At 38.7% G+C, this 12,774-nt stretch overlaps 1 long non-coding RNA gene across 1 annotated transcript in view; it reads right to left on the bottom strand.

Annotated features, from left to right (window-relative positions):
- LOC307156733 overlaps positions 1-7,978 on the bottom strand; it is a 113,531-nt gene extending 105,553 nt beyond the window's left edge. The window contains exons 1-2 of the long non-coding RNA XR_013820795.1: positions 7,904-7,978; positions 7,603-7,761 (exon numbers count right to left, since the gene is read on the bottom strand). This is a non-coding gene — a long non-coding RNA (uncharacterized lncRNA). The remainder of the gene's footprint in view (positions 1-7,602; positions 7,762-7,903) is intronic.
- Between the last annotated feature and the right edge of the window lie 4,796 nt (positions 7,979-12,774).

Raw genomic sequence — 12,774 nt, 5'->3', positions numbered from 1 at the left:
ATGTAGTATGCAAACAAAGTGATGTGCTATAAGCATACAAAAGACCACACACACTCTTAAATATTGGGCAAATTTCCCACTTAAAATTACATTTAAAGAATTTTAATAAAAAAATTTCAGTATTTAATGCCTAATTGAATCTGCATTTAGGTTAACTTGTCCACCAATTTCTAAGCTAGTTGCAATGCATTCTAGACTGCTTTTTTTCCAGGAAGGATGTATGTGATGTTGGCAACACACGCTCATGGCAATTTGTAACTATTACGTTTTGGCGAATTGCTGGCTAATTCATGTGAATTTGCTTGTTTCCGTGCAAACTGGAAGTTTGGAAGAATTGATGAATTCAGGAGTGTGTTTTTGATGCGCAACATGCTGTTTAGTTAGGTAGCTTACAAGGTTTTGAAACAAAACAACTGTTTATGTATGGAGTAGGCGTTGAATTAATAAAAAGTGCAGCATGTATTCTTGCTTTAAGCTGTTTCTCTTTCACAGCCTCTGCTTTCCTGACTGTTCCGTTCCAGCTGAACGGAATGTATAATACGCTTTCTCATGCCATTTACATTAGAGGAACACCGTAGGTGTAGGGGTGGGGGATAACTGGAAATGACCTTCACACTGTCAGGCGGCAATAAGACAACCGCTGTTTTCCACACGAGCTGCACTAGTTACAAAAAAAATGGTGCAAGGAAGTTTGTATTTATGAGTTACGATGTAAGGTGTGTTCAATTCACTTTGGTTGGAGTATGCTGTTGTACCAGTTCTACAATAAATACAGCAAGATTAATTTTTAACGCTACTTATACAAAATGTATATGTATATATACATCTATATACTATGTTTTCTCACTGAGAGTTTTCTACTTGTAATTATGATTTTATGGTGGCATTCAACTCATGAATATGACATGACTTGAATGCACCATTAAACCAACCTACACTTTCAAAGGGAAATATCCAGTGAGTGGCAGTAAAATCGTGTTCAGTTTTATAAGTTTGTAGGGCTTAAGTGCCCAAAAACCCTCAGCTTGCAAACCAAACCAGCCTGACCTGGATGTGAGACCAACTAGGACCAGCAAACCAGCTTAGACTGGTTTAAATGTTGTTGTTGTTTTAGCAGAGTGGATTGCATGAAACTCCAAATTAATTGATGCTAATAGTTTGATGTTAGCATGTTGCTAAGCTAATTATGACAAATATAAAAGCATATGACCAATATAAAGCTTGTTATTTAAAAGGGCACATCAACTAAGACTAACTAGCTTCCAGTGAAATGTATTTTTCCACAGGGTGGATTCTGTCTGAGCTATAAACAATTTTCAAGGGGGGTGGCTGACAGTCTTTGTCACCGTCCTAGAAAGAGATCTCGTGCCCTGCCATCTGAAAGCCCCCTTTCTTCAGCCAGTGGTAGGAGAAACCATGGCTGTGTCACATCATTCTTCCCAGTCCAAAAGCCAGCTCTTAACTCTCACAAGCCAAGAGACATGAAAAGACCCTCTCAAAAGAACAGGGTTACAGTTCAGAGTGGCAGGACCTTCCAGAGGTCTTCATTGACCGGCGCAGCAGACAACAACAATGACTGTCTGTGACACCAAAACACCCTCGCCTTTCCTTTACGGCCACCACGTTTACGTAGTACACCGCCCCCAGCACACACACACACACAGACGCTCGCTCACACACACATCTGTAGTAACAATGGCCGCCTTTGCTCATGGCCCCCACAGGCCTTCTGCCTCTCAATAGCCTGGTTATACCACCAGCCAAATACCCTCCTCCTAATAGTACATTCACGCACACAAACAGAAGTCTGATAACCAGGCACAGCTGGCACTATGAAAAACATGTGGGCACGAGACAAAAATTGTGACTTAAAAGCAAAAGACAGAGCAAAGCAACCTATTGTCAACATGCTAGAGATCCGGAATTATTAGAGAAACAAGAGGGAAAAAAAGAAAGAATTTAAAGACAGAAAGCTAATGGCTAATAGCTAATCATGCTAGTTCTTCTTTCACTTGAAGAAACAGTGAATTTTTGAAGATTTCGACAAACACATACATAGCGTATGGAAAATCTCGAGCACATTTGTAAGAGGAACTAAGACGTAGCGCAGACACTTTCAGTTCCTTGTTTGTCTATTTTACTCACAAGCACATGTGGAAACACGAACCTTAGCTATAGCATAACAACAAACTTGGAAACCTGAGATCTAGGGGAGTGATGCGCATGAGGTGACATTTGTTATATTTCCTCATCATCCCAAACCCGTCTTGTTAGTTGATTAGTGCGAATGCAAAGTTTTTTTTTTTTTTATGGCTGATATTATCATCTGTGTTTGTTTTTACTGTAGGCCAAGACCTGCAACACAGAGATGAAAAACAGCCTGAGGGCATCGACCACAAAGCCGTTCCAAACACACCCACTTGTGCGGCTTCATATGACTCCACAGACCGAATACACAACATACCAAAACATCTCTATTAGAAAAAGAGAGCGGTTAAAACATAAAAAATAAAAACGGCAACTTTCATCAAGCCCACACAGGCCTCATCACAAAGCAGAACAGGCAGATAAGATAGTTTGTTTGATATGGGCCAGTATTGAGGAAAGGCTCTTAAAAACCAGCCTGTTAAAAACAACCAGTTTGCTGGTCTTGTTTGGTTCAAGCTGGTCTTAAAAATACCCTAAAACCAGCCACCAAACCAACAAACATGCTTATGCTGGTTTATGATTAATTTATTTCAGCCGGGTTGTTTTTCTGGGTTCTAGTTGTTGTTTATTTCTCAGGCACAGGCACATACATGCATACCCATACAATAAGCATTCAAGTCAAGTCACCTTCATTTATATAGCGCTTTTAACAACATAGTTTCAAAGCAGCTTTACAGTGATAATAATAGGAAATTAAAGTAACAGAGATTGTTTTGGCTTTACAGCAGCTGCAAACTTGCAAAAATGCAAACAGCACCACCAGGACAACAGATCTTTTGCAAAAACAAGCCTCTAAGGGCAAACACCACTATACAAGGACTGCACATCTGTTGTGATGCGTTTTCTATTTTTTATTTTGTCATACAAAAAGCTGCCTAACAACCTTATCAGATAATTGCTAGCCGAGCGGCCCACGTCTCTTGTGCTACCTGAATACCACTGGGTGTGGCGGCCCTGTCCGTGCTTGTATATCGCACCCCGAGGGGAAGAACAGGGACGATAACGCGTTTGCGTAGCCCAAACAGAGTTCTGCATAATATAAACACTCAAGGGGGGAAAAAACAGGAAGATGTGTGTTTTTCTGTATGGGTATTTTCATGGTGTGAGAGCTGCTGAATCAGGGGTTTTAATTTGTTGCCATAACAGCCCTGACGGCTTTTCGCTTTCTGTGGAAAATTTACAGTTTTGAACACACCATGCAGCTTTCCACCACTGTGGGCTGGTTGTCGTTTAAAGTGGTGGTGATGTGTATGTGGGAAGACTGTAAAGGTATTTTGAAGATGAAAACATCCACCCATGAGTGTGTGAGTCATTGCACATGTGTGACAGACAGCTGGAATAAGCAGCTGTTCTTCCGATAGCTATGTTAACCCACTCATGTGGCTGCTCACACACACACAGACACACACACACACACACACACACACACACACACACACACACACACACAATAGCTCCGTTCCATTGGGGTGCTTCAGTTTTGCTTTGTTGCTTAATGCAGTCTGGGAAAGTTGTGTGTTTGTTCATTACTACAACATGTCTTGCATTGAAGTCGGAAACATTACATGGAAGTACCTTTAACACAAAAGAATATTGTGGACAATAAGCCCATAACTACATCTGAATTCAAAATGATGAAACATATTTTATATTTTAAAGAGACATTTAGCCACTAGGGGGGATATTGTTGGTTGCAATGTATTCTGGGATTATAATTTGTCTGCAAAGGATACATATGATGCTGCCTTAGACTTTTCACACACAGAACACATTTTTGTACTCCACTGCACTGCATTTCCATAGCTTTTGCACTCTGACCTTTGCATTTGCATCTTATGCAGCATCTCGTGTATGGCAGTGTTCTAGAAAAGCAAACCTCAAGTTAAAAGAAGTTCAACTTTTAAAAGATGTTTAAAGACCTTTAACTAACATTATTCAAAGCAAAAACGTGCTCTGTGTGAGACACTTTCTTTTGGCCAAATGAACTAAGAAAGCTTTGCATTACCACTCGAGGTAAACACAGCACTCAGTGTTTGTGTATATATCTCACATACACTGTCTATATGCAAACACATGCATGTGGATTCATAGCTCTCTCCATTCTTTCTGCCCTCTCTTGGTTTTTGTCCCACAGCTGTTTTTTGAATGCATCTCTCTGACTTTAAATAAGCTTGAGGTCAGTGGTCCAAGACCGCCAGTGGCTCAACTGAACAGAGGGTCCCATTAAGGCCTGTAAGGCTCACAGCGCCCTGTCAGATGACATTTGACCTTCTGCAATGCTAATAATTCAGAGACTCAATCCTGTAATAGATTGGCTATCTGGTTTATAACCATTTCACAGCCCTTAAAGAGAAATTCTTTGTATAAGCAGAGCAATTCAAAAAGTGTGTGGAAAAAGACATTTAGCAAGAAACCAGTAAAAATATCCATATAAATACTTCTGGCATGCAGGCACATTCGTAATTGTTCAACTCGGCAGCACATATATTTGGGTTTAGAGAATTTTTGGTGTTTATATCGCATTTTACAACATGCAAAAGGGCAATCAAGCATCTCTGCACAATGGTAATAAATTATAGTTGTTCATGTGCGTTTCAGAAAGTGTGAGTACAAGTAGTTTGTAAGAGTATGGTAAGGACTGGTTAAGTATTGCACTTTTATACTCACACACATACACAAACAACTTATTTTTGACAGTTATAAGTATGAATAACGAGACGCCTCCCAAGCTTTCAGCTTTCCATCTCAGCCAGAGCTGCTAGAGAGAACTGTGCTTTTCCAAACTGCTGGATCCAAATCAAACTCAACACCCTTCTTGTGTGTCAGCACTCATACATGCCATGAACACACCTGTCATGATTGCTCCAAAACACAGTGAAAAAGAACATAAGTGATTCAGCACTAAGGCGAAAAAGCATAAAACACATCCTTACATGCAAGCGAAGCAGAGCTGCTGGAACATCAACATGCCCACTTACAGCCAGACACTTCCAGGAAAACAGCACTTCCAGGCTTTGTTGCTACAACACTTAGATGGTCTAAAGCCTCTCCCTGAACAGGCCCCAAAACAATTACCACAAATACAGACATGCACGCACATACAAGTAGAGCTGCACGATTCTGGATAAATTGAGATTCACATTGTTGTTTTTTTTAAATAGAGAACATGATTCATCCACAATTCTGAATAGAAAACTTAACAAAATAACATGTAATTTACTTGGTTCTGACAAAATGTTGATTGCTGCTAGCCTGGATGCCAGCCGAACTTAGCCCCGCCCACAACATTTTTAGGTCGGGAAGTTCGGTCTGGACTTGATCCGTTGTGGAGCTATTATGCTCGAACCAGAGCTGTTCGGACCAATCAAATTGTCAGGGTGGGCTTTATACGATGATGGACAGATGATCAACAGTAACGTAATCATCCACGTCACCAAAGAGCGCTTGGGTTGAATTCGTTTACAACAAAGATGGCTGCCGCTGGAGAATTGATATGTGTATATTCCGCCATTGCATCTGTTATAGAAGATATCGACAGCGCATTAATTTTAAAAGAGGAACAGAGAACCGCGATCAAGGCATTTGTCGATCAGAAAGATGAATGGAGAACATACGTCACTTACTCCGTTGCTCTGATTGGTTAGAGGTCTATCCAATTGAGTGCAGAGGCATTTTCTTTCCTGGTTCGGTTGAAATACGCCCCTTAATCACGGCCTAATGGAGCAGTATCAGACTCATATTCTGACTAGAGTATGACGACGTCAGGCTAGATTACTGCAGCAATTTGAATTAATCTTTTTTTTTTTTAAATGAATGATTCAATGACTCACTCAAAGACTTCACTTGTTTCATTACTGGGTGAATCTGTGTTTTTTCACAAATCTCTTGAATGATTCAATGACAAATACATTTTTAACAGTCACTTGTCGCCACCTACTGGTGTAACAATGTAATTGATATCATCTTTATTTGAAGTATCAAGTTGCTTTCAAAAGGTAATTTACTCTATTTTGATCGCTATCATAGACATCAGTGTTTATATCTGAAATATAAACTTTTATCCCAGTACTTCTGTGATAATTAGAATTATTGTAACACAGAAATAATGATACTGTGTGGTTTGTGAAGCTGTTTCATATATACATGACAACTGCGCTCTCTGGCAGCGCCAAGGCAGATTCCCAGTAGAATGTTCCTCTGTGATCAAATGCTACTTGTCAAAGGTTTAATAGACACAGGGGAATCGTTGTCATTTAGGAATAAGATCGTGAGGTGTTTTTGAATCGAGATTGCGATATTTTGACGATTAATCCTGCAGCTCTATCTACAGGTTGTATCTTTTATTTATAACTTTTTGCATGTATATTTGCAGATAGATAGATAGATAGATAGATAAGATAGATCTATCTAGAAGCACTTGACGGCACACCTATCTGCCGCATGCACCATACACAACAAAACCTCTCTGTAAATTCAACTGCAGTCAAGTAATCAGCTCTTACACAACAGATTTAATGGTTCAGTCACCATAGTGATGTACAATCATTGTGTGAACCACAGAAGAAATGAATGGCTGCTGTAAGGGTGGAGATGGGTGGTACAGTTAATAAACGGGAAATGGTTTACATCACTCACAAAAGCCTATACAAACATCTTAAACTGATATACATGTCCTTTTTATCCTTCCTTTCTTTGTCTATCTTCCTGCACCTGGTGTGCCTAATATTATGCTGCTGTGAGGTGGGACACGAAAGTCACAATCCGCATCAGATCCCCATATGTTGGTTATCGTTCACTGGCCCTAAAAAAAAAGCCTCCAGCAATGGCTGATTGGATAATAAAATCCAAATAAAAACAGTCATTCTCTGTTTTCCAGGTCAACACAAATTTGCTTGACTTCTTAGCAGGAGCTCGTATTTCTCTCTGCACGGCCAACTGGATGAAACAGAAAAATTCACTGCCAGTTCCGACAGGTCACGCTCTCTGCCCAAAATGAGAAACGTGAAAAGAGAAAATCTCTGGATGGAGTGACGTTCATATCAGCCCTCAAATGACAAGACATGAGTCACAAAGTGATGAACGAATTTTGTCATGATTATCAAATCATCGAGAACTATTCACCATAATGAAATTAATAAACAGAATCTAAATCAATAAAACCACTAGATTTCACAACCTGCTCATACTGCAAGCAAATATCAACATTAATATGGATTTTTCCATAATCATTCCTTGCTCCCACAAATCATATATTGTTTGTCTCCAGTTTAGTCTAGTCTAGACTGATAGCACTGAATCAGCTGATGAACATACAATGACGCTGACAAGATCCAGTCCTGGACCACATGAAGACACACTCACACCTTTTTCCATTCTATTGTTTGCAGTACATACCTTTTTCTCCTTTCTCATATTTCAAGGTGTTCATAAGGTATTAGGCTCAAAACTGGAAATACCTCTTCATACATGAATTTGATGCAATCCCACAGAGCATTGGTGTGAAACAAGGGCTCTATTTCTCTGAGATGGACGAGTGAAGAAGTCCATTAACACCTGCAAATGGCCACAAAGAAAAAACACAAGGTGACTAACTAAACTGGGACGTTAGTAGCATTACAAATATCGTATGTCAACCAGAAGAAGCGATGCTGACTTTCTCTCCTGTAAAACAAAAACAAATGTAGAATGTATGTACCATCGACCTTAGAAAAGTGACATGGAAGGACATGGTTGCCATGTATCTGCATCAGTGAATATCCATGACTTTCAGTCGGTCGAGTTTTCTCGCTAAGAATTTGAAAACAAAACACACAAACAACAACAGTAAGTTCCTGTCCTCGAATTTGATTGGCTGAATGGCTGGGTCTTTTCACCGTTTGTTTGTCAGTGTTTGAACCTTCCCAAACGGTGAAGTTGTGGTGATTTAACACTTTTCTGCTGATAAATCGGTGACGCCAGTAGGTGGCGACAAATGATCTTTAATGAATGAGCCAATTTCTTAAATGATTCGTTTAAAACTACTGATTCATTCGGTTAAGTGAATAATTTAACGATTCATTTAGAACCACAGATTCATTCAGCAATTAAACACGTGAGTCATTGAATTGTTCATTCGAAAGATTCGTTCAAAAACATGAATTATGCTGCCTTCACGTGCTATCGGAAATCTACTTCCCAGTTCTGAAGTCGTGATTACGAGCTCATCACATTAAAATTTTGATTTGAGAGGGCGTTCCAGCCCAATTTTAACTACGAATTTAGTATTTACGATTATTATCCTATTCCGCTAGCACTTGAAATCAGCGTAAATTTAGGAACAAAACAGCACTACAATATCTGGCAATATTGTGTCTAAAATAAGTGAAAGTTAGGCCTACTAAAAATGTACTTCTTGTTTAATGAACTGTTGTATAAAAGCAATCATACTTGATATCCAGAATAGGCCTACTAAATTATTTCATGTTTACTGACCTATTTTTTTTACGTTTTGTACCCTTTAAGCACACCCCTGTTCCCAATAAGCTCACAACAAGTTTTATTAAAAATTCTTGTTTATTTTAAACAACCTTTTTAAGGAATAATTGAAAAAAGTTTTATCTGAAGGTACAGAGTCAATCACAAAAAAACAGAACACTAAAATCAAGCAACAAGGCATTCAATTTGATCAGGTAGCCTATCCTATTCATAGTGACGTGTCATTCAAACTCATTGCAACATCTAGACTAGTCCACGTTCAGCTATGTAACACATATTGAAAAATCAAATAACAAAACAAACCAATGTGCTCCTTAAAGGGATACTCCACTTTTTTTGGAAATAAGCTCATTTTACAACTCCCCCAGAGTTATTAAACAGTTGAGTTTTACCGTTTTCGAATCCATTCAGCCGATCTCCGGGTCTGGCGGTACCACTTTTAGCATAGCTTAGCATAATGAATTGAACCGGACAAGACCATTAGCATCTCTCTCAAAAAAATGACCAAAGAGTTTTGATATTTTTCCTGTTTAAAACTTGACTCTTCTGTAGTTACATCGTGTAATGAGACCGACGGAAAATGTAAAGTTGCAATTTTCTAGGCTGATATGGCTAGGAACTATACTCTCAAAATCGCACCTTTTCATTTTTCGTCGGGCTTAGTACATGATGTAACTACAGAAGAGTCTTGTTTTAAATAGGAAAAATATCGAAACTCTTTGGTCATTTTTTTGAGAGAGATGCTAATGGTCTTGTCCGATTCAATGATCTATGCTAAGCTATGCTAAAAGTGGTACCACCAGACCCGGAGATCGGCTGAATGGATTCGAAAACGGTAAAACTCAACTGTTTAACTCTGGGGGAGTTGTAAAATGAGCTTATTTCCAAAAAAAGTGGAGTATCCCTTTAACTCTCTGGGTCAGAGCTTTCCTGTCTACTCCAAACTTCTTGGACAGATACGACAGGTTTCTGATGGCTCCTTCTTTGTATGACATGCCTCTTTCATCTTTGGGCATACACTATAGTTTCGTCTAGCTTTTGTCATCTTAAGACTGTGAAAATAAGTTTATTAATCATTTTTTTGAAGATTAACATAGTGACAACCATCAGTTAATATTTAAATTCTGATTATTAAGTATTTACATAGACGTTTAATGTGGGTGAGCTTAAAGGGAGCACACACTGTGCTTAATTGGAGCAAAAACAATTTTTAATTAATAAATATTAAATTAAATTTAAAGGAAAATATTTAGCTAAATTAATAATCTAGGTAATGTATTAAGTTTATACCAATTTTAATATGAACAACTATTATTGACAATATCTATGAAATTATGCTTTTTCTAATTGATGTCACACTGAAGCTGTGTGATTGTCATAGTAGTGCACCCTTTAAGCTCACCTAACAATAATATGAATTCTTTAAAAATTACAGCAGTTTAAAACCACAGACTATCAATAAAATGTAAAATTATAATATTATGGATTTAAAAGTACAAGCCATTAATGCCTGTGAAGTAATATATTCGTGTAGCACACAATCTTATACAGCTAGTAAGCTAGCTATGTTCGTAGCATCTGGGCTATGTTGCTAAAACTATCTTTTAGATCTAACTGTAATTATTTCCCACATCCAGGTTCCAGGTTATAATATGCAAAAGTCTAAACATTAATCTCTTAATTTTGCAGTAAGAAGATGTACTTCTTCAAAATAAAGGCTTAAACATATAAAAAATGCACATTTGAGGGGCTCCTCTCCTGGTGAAAGTTTTCAGACAGCTTTGAAAATAGCCGCCAGACAGTGTGAACACATGGACACACATATCTCAGTGTGCAATGGTCTGATTGGTTTAAAATTACAGGAGGTATATAGTAACAAACACATCAATTGGTTAATACATCAAATAGGATAATACATTGCTGTTTCTTTTTATAATCTGAGCTCCAAGATGGTAGTGTGCTTAATGGGTACTTGAGCTTAATAGGTACGTTTACCCTAGTATTTACAGAAGCACTGTGGTACTATTACTCAAACATCAAATTTACAAATTGTAATTGTCAGAGGACATAATCCTGAGCTGAAAAGTGAAAAGAGAAACTCAAACAGCTAAAACAACATGCAGTACAGCAGCTCAGTGATATGAGCACAAACAGAATGAAGTGAAATGTGCATTTGTTTTCCAGGTGGTTTCGACAGCGTCAAACTATTCCTGTAAATATCTGCGTGATGCGGTGCGTTTTGTGCCAGACCCCTGAGTAAGAGATGAGCTCAGAGGTTTTGTGTGCGTGCGCGTGCGCGTTTGTTGATGAACATCAGTTCTGGGTAATTTACATGTGATAAACAACTCTAATGTAAACCAGTCGGGCCCAGAGCTGTGGTTCTGAAGCTCTCACGCATGCTTTTCCATACACATATGGCACTGCCTCAAAGCCTATGGATCTAAGATGAAACAAAAAAAAGGAAATTTCACACTGCATTACACTGTGAAGCTAAGATGAACTAAAAATATTTGAGCATTATGGGTAAAACAGCCTTCTGTTTACATGCCAGTGAGTTTGGAGCCTATTCCACGCTGAACATCCTGGAGAGATGAATAGGGAACATGGAAGCATCTCACCATTTAGACTGTGATATGCCGAGAAAGCTGAAAGAACTTGTTTACCTCACACTTTCTCCACACAGCACAATGCTGTTCTACACAGCAGGCGAAGAATCATTTTACAGCCTGATTCTTTCCCAAAGGAGCCTTTACAGAGGCATCATTTCCCGAAAGCTATAATTATCCTTCCACTGCAGCAAATAACGATGAAAGAGAACAAGAAGGAGATGGAGACAGAGCGATACGTCCAACAGAAAGAATAAGAAACAGTGGCCTGCTATGACAAACAAAGCATGTGGGTAGGCTATACTGGGAAAAAGAACCACATTGTTAGCATGTTAGCCAGGATTCATCTTTATTTATATGGTAAACACATAGATGATTAGTTCCTTTTTAGCATGTGAAAACATCATGGGACTGGTTATAGCTTCATGGTTCAGAGTGCACATATTGCTAACAATGTCTAAAAGTAGTAGACTTCAGAACCCATGTTCTGATAAAGACTCTTTACGATTAAATGGTCTCGCCAGCCACCAAGTCAAACCACACCACAGCACTTTCCAACCAGCCCCAATATTATCTTCAGTCTGAGTCTGCAAACAGGAGCCTGCCCCCATACCAAGCATCAAACTCATTTGCTTCCAGCCTACAAAAGAAAGATGGCAGCCATTAATGTAAACATAAATCAGATTTAAACAATAGCGCAGTGTTTCCCAATTACAACACACTAAATCAAGGAAGAATTGTTATAATGGCAGAGATTTGTTAAGTCTGTGCTATAAAGCAAACAAATGTGTAAAAGAGAGTGTTATGTTCGAAGTGAGACACTAATTTACCACTCACTGATACAGTGCAGATTTGACTGGATACGGCTAGTGTTGTCACCTCATAAGCTCAGTTGTCTACTTTTTAGTAAAGTTTAGTTTAGTTTAGTTTAGTTCATTTATTTAACCATGCAGGGACCATGCACAACACAAATGTTGTGCCAGAATTAGCTAGATATCTAATTTGCATCTGTAGTCCCTGAGAAGGATGTGTGATCTGCTGCATACTACATATTTTAACAAATGTGGTAATCTGTAAGGGAGTCGAATAGTAGTAATCGGGTTAGAATAGCATTAGTCAGGTTTCCATTCACATAGCCTATGTTTGTGCAAATTGGGATATTGCATAATGATGCTGGATGGATATGGATAAAATTTGCTATATGTACATTAAAAAAACATTCTGGAATCAGATTCATATTTGGTCATTTGGGTATTCCACACATACAATTTCCATGTAGTGCACACAGTACATACTATAGTAGTGTAGGAGTAGTAAGGGCCCCATGTTGACACTGAGTGGAGGAGTTAAAGGATGGGAGGAGGTTTAGGAAAAATATACGTCCAACATGAAGGAGTGAGATCGCATGGATGAGAAGAAACGACGGGGTGCAGCTTCAGGTTAGAATCACACACCTGGACCTCCTCATAGAGGTGTATGCACAAGG

The sequence above is a fragment of the Squalius cephalus genome (genome assembly GCF_949319135.1).
Source record: "Squalius cephalus genome assembly, chromosome: 4".
In the NCBI taxonomy this organism is placed as follows: Eukaryota; Metazoa; Chordata; class Actinopteri; order Cypriniformes; family Leuciscidae; genus Squalius; species Squalius cephalus.
The sequence above is the reverse complement of the archived record's forward strand: the minus strand, read 5'-3'. Positions and strand labels throughout refer to the sequence as shown.